Source organism: Lissotriton helveticus (assembly GCF_964261635.1).
Source record: "Lissotriton helveticus chromosome 1_1 unlocalized genomic scaffold, aLisHel1.1 SUPER_1_unloc_43, whole genome shotgun sequence".
Lineage (NCBI taxonomy): Eukaryota > Metazoa > Chordata > Amphibia > Caudata > Salamandridae > Lissotriton > Lissotriton helveticus.
This window is the reverse complement of record NW_027611685.1, coordinates 1,291,110-1,305,827: the sequence shown is the minus strand read 5'-3', so window position 1 is coordinate 1,305,827 and position 14,718 is coordinate 1,291,110. Positions and strand designations below refer to the sequence as shown.

The 14,718-nt window shown below is 48.2% G+C and overlaps 3 non-coding genes across 3 annotated transcripts; 2 read left to right on the top strand and 1 right to left on the bottom strand.

Annotated features, from left to right (window-relative positions):
- The first annotated feature begins 8,726 nt into the window (after window positions 1–8,726).
- Window positions 8,727–8,797, top strand: TRNAG-GCC (transfer RNA glycine (anticodon GCC)). The gene has a single exon. It is a non-coding gene; the product is annotated as a tRNA-Gly (tRNA).
- Window positions 8,798–9,188: 391 nt separating this feature from the next.
- Window positions 9,189–9,262, bottom strand: TRNAS-GCU (transfer RNA serine (anticodon GCU)). The gene has a single exon. It is a non-coding gene; the product is annotated as a tRNA-Ser (tRNA).
- A 207-nt stretch (window positions 9,263–9,469) lies between these two features.
- TRNAG-GCC (transfer RNA glycine (anticodon GCC)) lies at window positions 9,470–9,540 on the top strand. Its single transcript has one exon. It is a non-coding gene; the product is annotated as a tRNA-Gly (tRNA).
- Window positions 9,541–14,718: the final 5,178 nt, after the last annotated feature.

The window sequence follows — 14,718 nt, the reverse complement described above, 5'->3', positions numbered from 1 at the left end:
CTAGGGGATTCATTTACAGGGTAGCGTGGTATCCCTCACAATAACTCCAGGAGTGACAGTCCACACAATGTACATGCTTTGTTCCCCCTACTTCCAACCTTACATATACCCCTAATCACCTGCCCAAACCTCCCCCTGCTGATGCCAATGTGGTCCTCCGTCATCCCACAGACCAGATTTCTGGCCCCTTTGAAACTGCCAATACAATAAAAATGCTGCAGTTGTAAATACATATCAACTACCATTTGTTGTGTTTGAAACATTTTATTGAATAATAAAACCTAACAAACATAAGCTGATTATTAAAGCAAAACAAAACATCAGTTGCTATACACATAAGAGACAAAAGTTGAACATAAAAATCAACTTACTGTTACACAGCAAAGTTATGTAGAGCACAATTCTTAATTTTGGGCAATCTTTAAAGTTCAACAATAGAAACGTTCATAAAGAACAGAAAAGGAAAGAAGTTGGGATACAGTGATTTCATTAATGTAATGCTTCCTACATATAGAAAAACAAATACTAATTATTTTCCTTAAGCGATAAAGTCCGCACATTAAAATACTAAGAGAAATATAGTGAACAATGAACATTTCATGTGTAATTAGAATTCAATTTGAATATTTTAACCTCCTCAGCATTATTTGACTCATGATTACAACCTGAATGCTTTCTGGAAAGGAACCACCTCATGGGGTTAAAAAATCATATCTTTTGCAACAATAGGATTCAGATGATAAACTTGAATTTCAATTAAATGTATTGATTTAGGCCTTTTTGCAGATCAACAATTTTAAATATATACAAAATCAATACACTTTTGTGAAATTGTCACCTAAACTTGAATTCAATCCACCTTTTGATTAAACACTTCCCATTCCAGCAACCATCACAGGACCACTTGTTGTTATCTTCCGAATTAGTGATAATTTTTGGAATGGCAACAACAATAAATATGTTTAGAATTTTACCTCTGAAAATCAAAAACATGCCATTTCTGAATCAAGGTGCACAATCAAATGAGGAGCAGAAGGGCATCTTTTGATGTAACCAGACTTGAAACTAGAATTCATGAACTTTTGGACAATTAAATGTCATATTTTAAAAGAGTTCAAACAGACCCAGCACGAGCTCCACGAAAAATAGAAGGTGACTGAATTGTACTTAGAGAAAATGTGCTGATAAGTAATCTATTGATGTAAAATACAGTGGTCAGGCAATGCTTGTGGATATAATCTATTCAGATTATAACTCCATAGTTTGTTCAATAAATTGACTGAGCATAATACTTGAAGGTCCATCTCTCAGATCAGTTCTATTACAGTTTTAGTTGCGATAACACTAATAGAGATCATTGATAAATAGATTTTAAAAGCCATGGGTGGAATTGATCTTTGCTCTAAATCTAGATTATTGTCTGCAATAGAAACCAGTATAAACAGATCAAATCTAAATGGATTGAATATGTTTATTATAGTGGTTCAGAGTAAACCCAGAAGACACACATTGTTCCTGAAACTCAGAAAATGTATCTAAAGATTATGATTACATCCTAATTTATGTCCAGAGACCGCTGTAGCTGTTTTCCTGTTTAAGTGACAACATTTGCAAATATATTTAACAAAACATTACAGCTGGATGTCAGATATTCTGTCTTTATGTATTGTGTAAGAGTTATGTATGATGGTTTTTATTTGATCTGAAGCAACACTAACCCTAAATAGGTACGTGCACCGATTATCATTCAACTAGCATTATTAGCAAACTTAATTTGGTGGGAATTGAGAAAAATGGCCGCATGTACCAAGGGTTTTATTGTTAAAAAAATCCACTGGTTTGGTAATTCACAGAGTTTGCAAATGCTAAACCCCTTTTTGAAATGTACTAAGCCCATTTAACAGTTCAGAATTTGAAAGGGGAATGTTTATAGTTTCCCTTCTGAATATTTAATACATCCTTAAGGTATGTATTAAGCTTTGAAACCATATGTGGGCTCAAAAACAGTAACAGGAGGTAGTAACCAAAGGGGACATTTGTGAATCTGAAAGAAAAATGGGGTGCATTAAACATTGCCTTCATTTAAAAGCAATCGCAGACACAGTAGTATGCTGACTCCACAAGCAACCACTTTTTACCAAATGGATTATTAGTACATGAACTTCAGTATTTCCTATATTGCTGAAATTTAGTCTCTAATATTTTTGTAATGTAGTGTACATATTTGTTCCTGTTATTTCCCATTTCAATATTGTCATAAAATGTACCTATTCTTTTAGTCAAACATATTGAAATATCTTTATCACAATTTTTGGGGCATTCTAAAAAGTGTTTTCACCCTCTAACTTGAAGCTTCCTAAGAAAAAAATTGACGAGCAGTTCCTGGTTTCTCTAGATCATTTAGCTTTCTCACTAAACAAACACAATATTGATTTGAGAGAGGTAGTGTTTGTAGTCATACGCACTGGGGTTAGTTTTGAGAAAACAAATAGAGAACTTCCTTTATCTTTAGAAATAATAATTGCACAAGTTTATGTTCAATAATTTCAGATAATTTACTGATAAAGATATCAGATAAAGATCCCCTAATTTCTTATACCTTGTGGTATCAAAAATCTGCTAGAATTAACAGACTCCTCTTCTAGATAAATCCAGGTTTGAGAAGATATTAAATGCGATTATCAATCTTCTCTTATTTTAACACATTTTTTCAGTGCACAGAGTATTTTCCCTACATAGATCACAACATTTCATGCAATGGTCTGTGCTTGAACGTACAATGAAGGGGTAAAAATGTATTTCTATCACAATCAAGACACCCCTGGGTCTCTGAGGATTACTATTTCAAATGAAGACCTAGCTAAGATGAAATATCCTTTTAAAAGGACGAGTTCCCTCACCCACCATAGTTGGCATGCTTCCTTATTGGGAATCTCCTTGCACCGTGATACAACCCCGTCAGCGAGAGGGAGGAGTTCAGGCATGTTTTGTTATAGAGAAAGGTGTACTAAATACCACAATAATGAGCTCAGGGTAGAGGGGGCAGCAGAGTGAAAGTTAAACCTTGCTAAAGGGTATGTGGTTTACATTATTTGTATGCCCCTGCGCCAGGATTAAAAACAGGGCACTGTGGGAGAAATATATATCCACTGTTAGAGTCAATAAGAGGTCAACATGTTTCAGCCTATTAACCCTCCAAAGAGGTGTTTGCCACATTCTTCAGGACTTAATCAAAAGTTCTGCTGCTCAATGTACTCCATCAATAACAAGCATTGGCTTAGCCAATAGGTCTCGCCTTTGGGCCCTTATAAGTGTTTAGCCATGCAGATCCAGTAATAATGTGAAATAATTTCCATTAAAAAAAAGAAGACTATAAACCAACTAAGCTTGACGTGACTTTATAACTGGTTAATCGAACGTTTCTGGAGGTTTAGTATATATAAACAACTCCTTTTTCTATGGTGTGTCATATAAAATTAATGCTCTAAATTTTGGTAAGAGTACACAATGTCAAAAAATTCAATACTGCTTTTATATCAATTTACTTTTGAAAGCTTGAAGTGAAAGACAATTCTAAGTGGCATTTGCTTATGACTAGGCGCTAATGACTATTTCCGGATGACAATGTAATTAGCATTTTTTGTATAAGATGTGCTAAAAGTATGGGTAGGGAAAATGGCTATTTTGGCCAAAGGCTCCCCTTTGTATATGCATGCTAGTTCAAATTTGTACACAGAATCACAATTTTTTATGTGGTACACTGTAATGTTAGATGAATCTATTTTACCCTTCTGACCCTTGACCTTGCTGGTAGGTCGTTCCCCACCACACAGCTCCGCCTGTGTGTCCTGACCCTGCCTTCTGTTCCCTGATTGTGCTAGTTTTTCTTGCCTCTGCCCCCTGATTGTGCTTGTTTTTCTTGCCTCTGCCCCCTGATTGTGCTAGTTTTTCTTGCCTCTGTTCCCCAATTGTGCTCGTATTTTCTTGCCTCTGTTCCCTGATTGTGATCGTTTTTCCTGCCTCTGCCCCTGATTGTGTTTGTTTTTCGTGCCTCTGCTCCCTGATTGTGCTTGTTTTTCTTGCCTCTGCCCCCTGATTGTGCTTGTTTTTCTTGCCTCTGCCCCCTGATTGTGCTTGTTTTTCTTGCCTCTGTTCCCCGATTGTGCTCGTATTTTCTTGCCTCTGTTCCCTGATTGTGATAGTTTTTCCTGCCTCTGCCCCTGATTGTGCTTGTTTTCTTGCCTTCTGTCCCCCTCGCTGCCCCTGATTTTTTACCTCGCCCCCCGTGCCCACTGCTCACCTCCCGACGCTGCTGTCCCCGCGGCCCCGCCCCCTGCACCCATTCGCCATTCCCTGCCTCTTGTCTCCCAGCTGCTCCTCCCTCCCAGCTCCCCTTCAAATGGTGGCAGCTGCGTACCTGGCGCGCCGAAGGTGCGCCTAAGGCAAGCCCGTCTGCGCCTGGACCGCACCCAGCGCCAGAACCCCTGGACCCCGCAAACGCCACGACACCAGACTCCACTACGATTCCAGCAGCCTCCATGCACTCAATGCCGGCCGAAATCACACCTGCTTCCAGGCCACCCCAAAACGGACCCACAGACCTGTCTCCTGCAGCTTCACCTGCGACAGAACCACCAAACCTCCAAGGTCTGGACCCAACTACCTCTACTGCATACTCCTCAATACCCGCTCCGCACGCAAACACGCTGTCAAGCTCTGGGATCTGCTCGACACCACTGCCCTAGATGTGGCCTTCCTGACCGAGACCTGGTGGAACGACTCCTCTGCAACCGACATCGCCATAGCCATCCCAGACGGCTACAAGATCACCCGCAGGGATCGCGCCAATGGAACCGCAGGAGGAATAGCTATCGTCCACAAGTCCACCCTCAAGGTCACCACCCACGCAGACGACACCCTCCACACCGCCAAACACCTGCTCATCTACAGACCCCCCCGGTCCCCGGGCTCAGTTCAGCGACCCCATCGCCAACCTCGCCAGCACCCACGCACTTGCCTCCATGGACTACATCCTCCTCGGGGACCTGAACTTCCACCTCAAGAACAACAACAGCGCCAACTCCGCCACCCTGATCGCCAACCTCGCCAACCTCGGCCTCAAACAACTAGTCACCGCACCCACCCACGCTGCCGGCCACACGCTGGACCCCATCTTCTCCACAGGCACCCACGTCGCCTTCGACCACACCACCAAACTCCACTGGACCGACCACCGCTGCATTCATTTCACCTTCAAGAAACCAACCACGCACCACCGCACCCAACAGCTGGCTCACTGCTACTAGAGCAAAGTCACAGAAGACCAGCTGATCACCACCCCCGAGCAGAACCCACCCACCCACCCTACCAACCCAGATGCCGCTGCCCGCAACCTCAGACAGTGGATCAACGACTGCTCCAACACCCTCGCCCGCTCAAGAAACTCTCCAACAGCCACGCCAGCAAGAGAGCCCCCTGGTTCACCAACGAGCTCCAGACCTCCAAACGTGCATGCCGGAAACTGGAGAAAATATGGCTCCACGAACGCACACCGGACAACCTCGTAGCCCACAAGGACGCCACCCGCAGACATCACCACCTCATCAGATTAGCCAAGAGATCCTCCTTCAAAGACCGCTTGGTTAACAATGCACACAACAGCAAAGAGCTTTTCAGCATCGTAAAGGAACTCTCCAAACCCAGCGCCAACGCGAACGCCAACGACATCCTGCCCTCACAAGAACTGTGCGACTCGTTGGCCATCTTCTTCCACCGCAAGATCGCTGACATCTACGACAGCTTCAACACCACAACCGCCCGACTACACCAAACTCCACCTCCCCTGCGAACACCACCAGCGCCATCCGCCTGACCTCCTGGTCCAACGTCAACGACGATGAGACACGCAAGGTCAAGAACTCCATCCACTCAGGAGCTCAGTCAGACCTGTGCCCACACCACGTATTCAACAAAGCAGATGCAGCCATCACACCCCAACTATGGAAGGTCATCAACATCTCCTTCAAAACAGTGACATTCCAGGAAAGCTGGAAGCACGCCAAAATCAACGCCCTTCCAAGAAGCCCAAGGCGGACTCCAAGGACCTCAAGAACTTCTGGCCCATCTCCCTGCTCGCGTTCCCGGCAAAGGTCATCGAGAAAATTGTCAACAGGCAATTGGCCCGCCACCTGAAGACAACAACATCTTGGACCCATCCCAGTCCGGATTCAGACAAAACCACAGCAACGAGAGCCCTCATCGCCGCCACAGACGACATCAGGCACCAACTAGACAACGGTGAAACCTCAGCCCTCATCCTCCTGGACCGGTCGGCCGCCTTCGACGCGGTCTGCCATCGCACTCTAAAGACACGCCTCCTAGAAGCCGGAATCTAAGAGAAGGCCCTTGACTGGACCACATCCTTCCTCTCTGGCAGATCCCACAGCGTCCGCCTCCCACCCTTCCGATCCAAAGCCACCGACATCATCTGCGGCGACCCCCAGGGCTCATCCCGACGCTGCTCAACATCTACATGGCCCCCCTCGCAAAAGTGGCCCGCCATCACGACCTCAACATCATCTCCTACGCCGACGACACCCAGCTCATCCTCTCCCTCACCAAGGACCCACACACTGCCAAAACCAACCTCCATAAGGGAATGAAGGCTGTCGCCGACTGGATGAGGAGCAACTGTCTGAAACTGAATTCAGACAAGACGGAGGTACTCATCCTCGAACCTACCCCCTCAGCCTGGGACGACTCCTGGTGGCCAACCACACTGGGAAAAGCACCAACACCCACCAACCATGTACGCAACCTAGGATTCATCCTCGCTCCTCCCTCTCCATGGCTACACAGGTCAACGCCGTCTCCTCCTCCTGCTACATCACCCCCCGCATGCTTCGCAGGATCTACAAGTGGATCCCGACCGAAACAAGAAGAACGGTGATAGAGGCCCTCGTCAGTAGCAGACTGGACTACGGCAACGCACTCTACGCAGGAATCCCAGCCAAAAACACCTACAACGACTACAACGCATCCAAAACGCCTCCGCCCGACTAATCGTCAACGTCCCCCGCCGCAGCCACATCACCCCCCACCTGAGAGACCTACACTGGCTCCCCGTCGACAAGAGGATCACCTTCAAGCTCCTCATCCACACACACAAAGCACTCCACAACGCCGGACCAGCCTACCTTAACAGCAGACTCAGCTTCTACACCCCCATGCGCCAGCTCCGCTCAGCCAGCCTCGCCCTCGCCACTGTCCCCCGCATCCAATGAACAACCTCCGGCAACAGACTCCTACCTCGCCGCCAAGACCTTGAATACCCTCCCTACCCACAGGGCTTGGCCTTTTGTTTTCTATCCTAATTATGAAATTCACTGCAGGTGCAGAGAGAACGTAGAGGATTGAAATATTCAAAGAAAGGGTCTCAAGTAGGAGAGAGCAAAGGTATCTATCTGTGTTTCATTAAAGTGCTTCATGCAGGCAAAAGGATACTTCCCTGGGTGGGCTTGAGCCATCAACCTTTCGATTATCAACCCAACGCGCTAACCGATTGCGCCACAGAGACTAATAACTGTAGCACCTTTCCTGAGACTCAATATATATCTTGATATGTGTGTGCATGCCTGGAGCTTGTGTTATATAAGGCGTCTTTATGCCATACAGCATTTCTCATTTGCTTAGTGTCTTGTTACTGTCGGACGTTATGATTAATAGACTATTGTCATTACTACCGGTCCCAGTGTATGAGACACATACATGACTTTTCTGTTGCCTGCTTAGCATAGCTCCCTGCTCCTCTGTTGGTGTGCTACCAGCCAGTAAGGCTTGTGTCTTGCCCATCCCATCTTCACTGTGTTATGCTAGACTTGACATCTCTGCAAGCAAAGTCTCCCTCCCATAGCAGGTGCTTTCTCTGAACTCTTGACTTGAAAGACTGCTGGGAAAGGCCCTCCCTAGCCCCTCACTCAGATAGATACATTTACCTTCAGAGCTCAGCTTTGGAGAAAGAGATTGGGCAGAGAGCACATAGGGGATGGCCCACGGTGCACACTTTATTTTACATAAAAGCTCGGGCTCGTGGGAGGACAGGGACATGAGGATTCTCAGGGAAACAAATCCCAGGAGTATTGATGGCTAGGCCCTGAAACACAACAATCCCATAATGGCCAGGCACAAGATGCATGTGCAATAGGCCTGACCCTAGGCTTCCGGAGTTCTTGATCTCCAAAGGCTCCAGTGATCTAAACCCGACCAGGGCTGGGCCTGACCAGGGCTGTAGGCCGCGTTGGGAGCGTGTTAGGGACGCGTAAAGGGGCGCAGGGAACAGAACTCTGCCTATTTCACCCCAGCATTTAGGGGAGGACACAGAATGTGGGTAAGCCAGTGGGAAGGATTTTCCAGGAGGAGAGTTCAGTGACATAATCTGAAACACAATAGTGCTGGTGATCTGGCCGGTGCGTTCTGTGAACCACTTTTGTCAGGAGCAGCCTGCCATCATGCCCTGATAACCACAACTATAGTCCAAAGCCAGTGACCTCAGCAAATGCAAAGACATTCATACTTATAGTCTCCTGCATCTGATTCTTGCCATCTTCATGTGAAACGTTAGCATTATCATCTCTGCTGCGCACACTTTGTTCATGTGTGTACAATTTAAGTGTGTGCACCTGATCACTGTCTTGGACAGAGCTCTGCCTGTGAACAGTCCATGTGAAGCATTGGTGGTTCAGTGGTAGAATTCTCGCCTGCCACGCGTGAGGCCCGGGTTCGATTCCCGGCCAATGCAAGGCTGCATTCTTTTGACTTTGTTTTTGAAAGGAAATATATGAACTCAGTGTGGAATTAAATGGTAAACAGTGACCCCGACCTGATTTGAACATGCAACCTTCTGATATGGAGTCAGACGCGCTACCGTTGCGCCACAAGGTCCTTACACGTGCAGCTTTCGGAGCCAGATAAACAAATGCTGTGGGCCTTTTTACTTATTTTCCCCTCCTCATATGCTGCCAGTTGTATTACGGGGCTTGGCCTTTTGTTTTCTATCCTACTTATGAAATTGAATGCAGGTGCAGAGAGAACGTAGAGGATTGAAATATTCAAAGAAAGGGTCTCAAGCAGGAGAGAGCAAAGGTATGTATCTGTGTTTCATTAAAGTGCTTCATGCAGGCAAAATGATACGTCACTGGGTGGGTTTGAACCACCAACCTTTCGGTTAGCAGCCGAACACGCTAACCAATTGCGCCACAGAGACTAGTGACTGGAGCTCCTTTCCTTAGACTCAATATATATCTTGATATGTGTGCGCCTGCCTGGAGCTTGTCTGATATAAGCCATCATCATGTGAAACGTTGGCGTTATCATGTCTGCTGCGCACACTTTTTTCATATGTGTACAATTTAAGTGTGTGCACCTGATCACTGTCTTCGACAGAGCTCTGCCTGTGAACAGTCCATGTGAAGCATTGGTGGTTCAGTGGTAGAATTCTCGCCTGCCACGCGGGAGGCCCGGGTTCGATTCCCGGCCAATGCAAGGCTGCATTCTTTTGACTTCTAAAGGAAATATATGAACTCAGTGGGTAATATTATGGTAAGCAATGACCCCGACGTGATTTGAACATGCAACCTTCTGATCTGGAGTCAGGCGCGCTACCGTTGCGCTACTAGGTCCTTACACTTGCAGCTTTCGGAGCCAGATGAACAAATGCTGTGGGCCTTTTAACTTTTTTTCCCCTCCATATATGCCTCCGGTTGTATTACAGGGCTTGGCCTTTTGTTTTCTATACTTTTTATGAAATTGACTGCAGGTGCAGAGAGAACGCAGAGGATTGAAATGTTCACGTAAAGGGTCTTAAGCAGGAGAGAGCAGAGGTACATATCTGTGTTTCATTAAAGTGTTTCATGCAGGCAAAAGGATACTTCCCTGGGTGGGATTGAGCCTTCCACCTTTTTTGTTATCAACCCAACCCGCTAACCAATTGCGCCACAGAGACTAATAACTGTAGCACCTTTCCTGAGACTCAATATATATCTTGATATGTGTGTGCCTGCCTGGAGCTCGTGTTATATAAGGCGTCTTTATGCCATACAGCATTTCTCATTTGCTTAGTGTCTTGTTACTGTCGGACGTTATGATTAATAGACTATTGTCATTACTACCGGTCCCAGTGTATGAGACACATACATGACTTTTCTGTTGCCTGCTTAGCATAGCTCCCTGCTCCTCTGTAGGTGTGCTACCAGCCAGTAAGGCGTGTGTCTTGCCCATCAGATGTGTTATGTTAGACTTGACATCTCTGCAAGCAAAGTCTCCCTCCCATAGCAGGTGCTTCCTCTGAACTCTTGACTTGTAAGACTTCTGGGAAAGGCCCTCCCTAGCCCCTCACTCAGATAGATACATTTACCTTCAGAGCTCAGCTTTGGAGAAAGAGATCGGAAATCACAACAACTTCCTAGCAACGGAAATCTCGCTGACCACTCCGGCTAAAGGCACTTCCAAAAAGACGAAAACATCACGGGAGAAAAAAAAAAAAACACCCGCCCACAGCCGCATGACGTGCGAAAAGGGGTAGGATGAGAAAAAGATCGCCGGAACGCCCACGAATCGCCTCGGACCGTGATGGACAGATCTCACTTCCAATGGCTAGCCTCCATTTATGGAGCTAGCCAATGGAAGTGAGAGGCCGTGACCAAGCCACATAGTCTTCTCAAAAGTTTTTCGCCTGCGTGAAAGCTGCTGCGCAGCGGACGCCTGGCGAAACCTAAAAACGGAAAGGTAAACACAGCACTTGGCAGAGGGCGTGGGGGCAGAGCAGCTTCAGCAGGGAGATTGCAAGGAAGTGACCGAGCCCAGCAAGGTTTGGAGGGCGGAACCGGGCGGTATGGGGAAGGCCGATCTTGTTAAAAGTAAAAGAGCTCTGCAAATAAAAACAAGCACTGTAAAAACAATCAAGCACTGTTCGTTTAATGCTAAACTCCAGCAACAACATTGAAGGTTTGGAGGGCGGGACCGGGCGGTATGGAGATGGCCGCTAATGTTAAAAGTGAAAGTGTGCTGCAACTAAAAACAAGTCTGTGGCGGAACAGGCTGGAGGGGAGCAGCTGTTGGATCAGATATCCGTCCTGTGCAGCCTTCAGAAACTAGCATGGTAAAGACAAGTCCAAGAGGCTTTTAGCAGGATTCAATAGCTAGTAAGAGGTGCATTTATTAAAAAATAAAGGGCATCACACAAATGCACTATTGATATAATTTCACTCACCAGTTGATGAAAGGCGAGCTGAGGAGAGCTCGGGTGCGGTGCGAAGTGCTCGAACCTTGCATAGAATTCCTAAAGGCGCGCTAGAGTAGAGTTTTCACAGTACTACTATTAAAAAATATGAATGGATTGCATGTCCCCTATCGCATGCAAGCCCGCTGCCGTGTCTGCTTCTGTGAGTGCCCGTACCATGCACTGGATAGGGTAATATCTATAAATGACATGATGGGAAATATGTGAGGGACCCTGCAAGCAAGAGAGGGCATGTCACCGAAGGGTCTAATTAATGCAAGAGGGCAGCAGTGTGGCAGATGAAGACAAGGTGTTGGTATTCGTTCCTGAATCAGCAGCTCCTTTTTTTGTTCCTAGACGGTCAAAAGTACTATTTAACCTGGGGATTTTGTACACATTCATCCAAGGTGGCATTTGGGATGCCTGGGGAGTGAAGGTGCCTTGTGTGGAAAGAACTGGTAGCTGTGAGGTCAGGCAGAGCAGCGCCCCTAGATCCTCCTCCATCCTCTGCAGGCACAGACAGTTTGTGAAGTTTGGCGCCCTACAGATGGAGGAGCGCACGCTGCAGCCATCGGCTCAGCAGTCCCATGGGCCGAAGAAGAAGCATAGGTGGCAAGTCTCGCCTAGAAGGCATGCTGCTGATTAGTGAAACTGAGAAGGGCAAATAAAGGCAGGCGTTTGCCATTGCCTGGTACTCCGATGGTAACGGTCCTCAGAGGAATAGCCTCCGGGTACCGAGTGGCGCGGTCCACTAACACCAAGATGAACCGGTGTCCCGCAGAGGTCGGAGGGTCCAACGGCCCAACGATGTCGATACCGACCCGCTCAAAAGAGGTCCTGACCACCGGGAGGGGTACCAAAGGGGCCTTCACTTTGGTCCCCGTCTTGCCACTGGCCTGGCAAGTCTTGCAGGTCTTGCAGTAGGTGTCAGAGGCAACTCTCATCCTGGGCAAATAAAAATGTGGGACTAGCCTCACAAAGGTCTTGTCTTGGCCCAGGTGTCCAGCCAAGGGTATCTCATGTGCCAATTCCAACAAAAAGGCCCGGTAGGATTGGGGGACCACTAAGGCCCTCGAGGATCCATGCATCGGAACCCTTGGCTCACTGTACAGGAGGCCATCCTCCCAGTACACATGAAAACTGCCGGTCTCCTGCTCAGTCACTTGGGCTTTGGCCTGTTGCCGCATGCCTTCAAGCGTGGGGCACTCCTTCTGCGCCCGACAGAACTCCTCCCGGGTAGGCCCTCCTTCCACATGCCACTCGGCAAGGGTCGGCAAGTCCCCCATGGGAACGACATCCACCTCCACAGACTCCGGGGGTACCTCCACGGACTCCCCATCCATCACACGGGGTGTGTCCTCCACAACACTCTCCTCTTCACGACCAGCATTGGGTTGGGCCATAGTCTCAGGCTCCAACCCGGGTTGAGCTTCCTGCCGGGCAGCCATGGACCGTGTGACTACGCAAGTCCACCCTGGTAACCCCAGCATCTCAGTGTGGGCCTTAAACTCCACTTCCTTCCAGGAGGTGTGTTCCAGGTCATTACCTAGCAGACAGTCCACAGGCAAGGCAGGGCTTATCGCAACTCTCAACGGGCCTCAAACTCCTCCCCACTCAAAGGGAACCTGAGCAACAGGATAGTAGCTCATTCTGCCGTCAGCCAACATGGCTGGATGGAACACATCAGGTACTACTTGCTCAGGGGACACCAGCCGCCTCACTACAGTGGTCATGTTGGCACCTGTATCCCTCAGAGCGTCCACCTCCTCCCCATTGACCTTTACCCTCTGCTGGTACTTAGCAGTATTCGATGGTAATGGCGTCACTGGGACCATCTCTCTATCCCCAAGTGAAACCAGGGTCAGGCCTGTACACTCCCCTTCCCTATCTAGGGGCAGCTCCATCCCAAGCGCTACACTAGCCACCCCGGGACTCTTGCCACCAGTGGGGGCTGGGAGTCATTTGCAACACTGGGCATCTCCCTTGTAGCGTCCGGCCTCTCCGCACTCAAAGCACCGGACCACTTTTGGCTGCTGACTCTTGTCAGGGTAAGTGGGTTTTGGGGAACGGGACTGAGATGGGGTACCTACTCCTCTCCCATACTGTCTAGTTTGTGGGCCTCGTGAGAACTCCGTCTTTTTATCTCCACCCTCTTTCTTCTGGGGGGCGCCCTGTCCGCCTTTCGGGCCATCTCCCCCGGGGCCCTTGTGCGACACCCGGGTGCTGACCCAGGTATCCACCTCCTCCGCAAGCTCACGGGGATCAGTAAGCTTGCGATCCACCAGATGTTGGCGCAGCTCCGGAAAACACTTATCCAAGAGGTGCTCTCTCAAAAAAAGATTGTACAGGCCCTCATAATCATGCACCTCGCTGCCACGCACCCAACCATCCAGAGCCTTATGGGCATAATCAAAAAAAATTCACCCAATTCTGCGTGGACATATTATGGCTGCCACGGAACTTCTGGCGATACCTTTTGGGGTTGAGGCCAAACTTTTTAATGAGCGCATCCTTCATGGGGGAATACCTGAACTGGTCTGCCGTATCCAAGTACAGGAGGGTGTCCCTGACGTCGGGAGGTATATAACGGTACAGGCCACCTCCCCAATGGGCGGTCAAGGCCACTCCATACGCCTCCAACCACCTAGTAATGTCATCCCCCTTGGTGTAGCTCGCTATCACCTCCTTAGGTAACCAAAATCTGGGCTCCTGCTGAGCCACTGGTCCACTGCCACCATTAGGACTTCCTGGCGCACCCAACTGCAATGCTCTCAGCTCCATTTCCTTGAGCTGAAGCTCGTGCTCCAATTTCCTTTCCTCCATAGCTAATCTTTCTCTCTCCAAAGCAAGCTTCTTATCTTCCCTTTCTCTCTCCCTCTCATGCTCTAGCTTGGCAAGCTCCCACTTCAATCGCCTCTCCTCCCTCCTGTCCTCATAATCCTGCGACGATGCACTCCCCCTAGATACACTACTCCCTGCCCCGGAACGTCTTCCTGGCAACACATTGTCGGACATATCAATGTTGAGCAGGTCTGGGTCTTCTGGAGTGCCCGCCTCCCCTTGTGTGATCTGTCCCTCCTGTTCCCCATCCTCTCTCTCCCCTGGGTGGGCCCTTACCCATGCCCTCAAGGCAGTGCGGAGTTCTTCCTTTGCTGCTCACCGCCGAATCGGCACCCCCATCCCCTGGCGAAATTCCCTTAACTGCACTACCGTGTACTCATCAAGGTCAGCCAGCTGGAACTCCATTTTGTCAGGTAGGGACCCAGATAACTTGAAGGAAAGATACTAGGACGCAGGTAACAGGACTAGGTCAACAACAGGTTCCTATGCACTCAGGTTTAGACAGTGGGTGGTCAATTGATTAAGTTTGCACTCACAATAGGTGTCTGGTCTAATTGCAGCGCACTCTGTCCCACTGGAGCGTGCTGGGTAGCTACAGGTCC